Source organism: Fundulus heteroclitus, chromosome 17, assembly GCF_011125445.2.
Source record: "Fundulus heteroclitus isolate FHET01 chromosome 17, MU-UCD_Fhet_4.1, whole genome shotgun sequence".
Classification (NCBI taxonomy): Eukaryota; Metazoa; Chordata; class Actinopteri; order Cyprinodontiformes; family Fundulidae; genus Fundulus; species Fundulus heteroclitus.
The window spans coordinates 72,483-74,021 of NC_046377.1; positions in this window are offsets into that span (position 1 = coordinate 72,483).

Genomic DNA, 1,539 nt, shown 5'->3' on the forward strand with positions numbered 1-1,539 from the left:
ACCCCCCCCCCCCCCCCCCCCCCCCCCCCCGACAACAATCTCACTCTCAACAGTCGTCAAAAGTTGAGAGGTATGGATTAATAATAGGTAAAGTAAGCTAACAAGCTGCTGCATGTTAGCTTTAAACTTCATGTTACTGTCCCAATCAAAGCATCTATATAACAGCAATGATCGCTACAAATACTAAGGAAAAAATACATACTCAATAAGACACGTTTAATATTGTCCTCTCAGTCTTACCTAATGAAATCGCGCTGATTTCTGATAGGTAAAAGTTTGGTAAGGTTAGCTAACAAGCTGCTGTATGTTAGCTTTGATCTTCATGTTACTGTCCCGATCAAAGCATCTATATAACAGCAATGATCGCTACAAATACAAAGGGGAAAAAAAGATACTCAATAAGACACGTTTAATATTGTCCTCTCAGTCTTACCTAATGAAATCGCGCTGATTTCTGATACGTAAAAGTTTGGTAAGGTAAGCTAACAAGCTGCTGCATGTTAGCTTTGATCCACATGTTACTGTCCCGATCAAAGCATCTATATAACAGCAATGATCACTACAAATACTAAGGGGGAAAAAAAGATAGTCGATACGACACGCTTAATATTGTGGTATCAGCCTTACCTTATGAAATCGTGCTGATTATCAGTGAAACACGTCTTCACCTCCCAAATTTTCTATGTAAAAGCATGTAGCCGGAAGTAAAGATACCCTGCTTCGCTTCAAAACGGAAGTTGAGTGACGTCATGTGAAAAGGGTCTATTGCATAAACTCAAGTTCACAACAAACATCTATAACTAAAACTAAACAGGGCCTAGCGCTAGCTAACATTAAATTAATGGTAGCCTACAAAACTACTACCTTATCATGCAGAAAACTAATGAAAACAACAAACTAGATTGACACATCAAATATCATATATTTCAAATATATCAAATATCATATATTTGATGTGACATATATTGTGACATATATTTCATCCAGCAGGGTCAACAAAGTAAGATCGTTAGGCCTATGAACATAAAATAATGTATTTTTCACTTACCGACATCGTTCGTTTTCCGATTTGCTATGGACAGTAAAGTTTTGTTCGCGCTTAAGAAAGCTCATAGTCGCATGACGTCATCAAAATGGCCGACTTGGATGGGCGGAGTTGGATATCCAACAGGCGCTGCAGCGAAAGGCTTCTCCAAAATCACCTCATTGCTTTCGCCCACAGGCCATACGCCATCCCACCGTGCTCCGTAAAGACGCACGTCAGGTAGGGGTGGGCGATATAAAGAAAATCTTTTTTTTTTCCCCCAGTGTCCTGTCTAGCAATGTGGCAATAAGAATTGATATCTTAATGCCAAATAGAGCTCGACAGATTTTACTTTCACAAGTGGAGCAAACAGCTTTCGCCCTAATGCTCCCCTTGATTTGTGCGTGTAAATAGCTTTATTGTGATTCCTGCAGGGAGAATTTCAAATTATATGGACACTACAATGGGAAAGTAGTGTCCATATAAGCCAAACGGAGGCTGCTACCTCCGCTGAC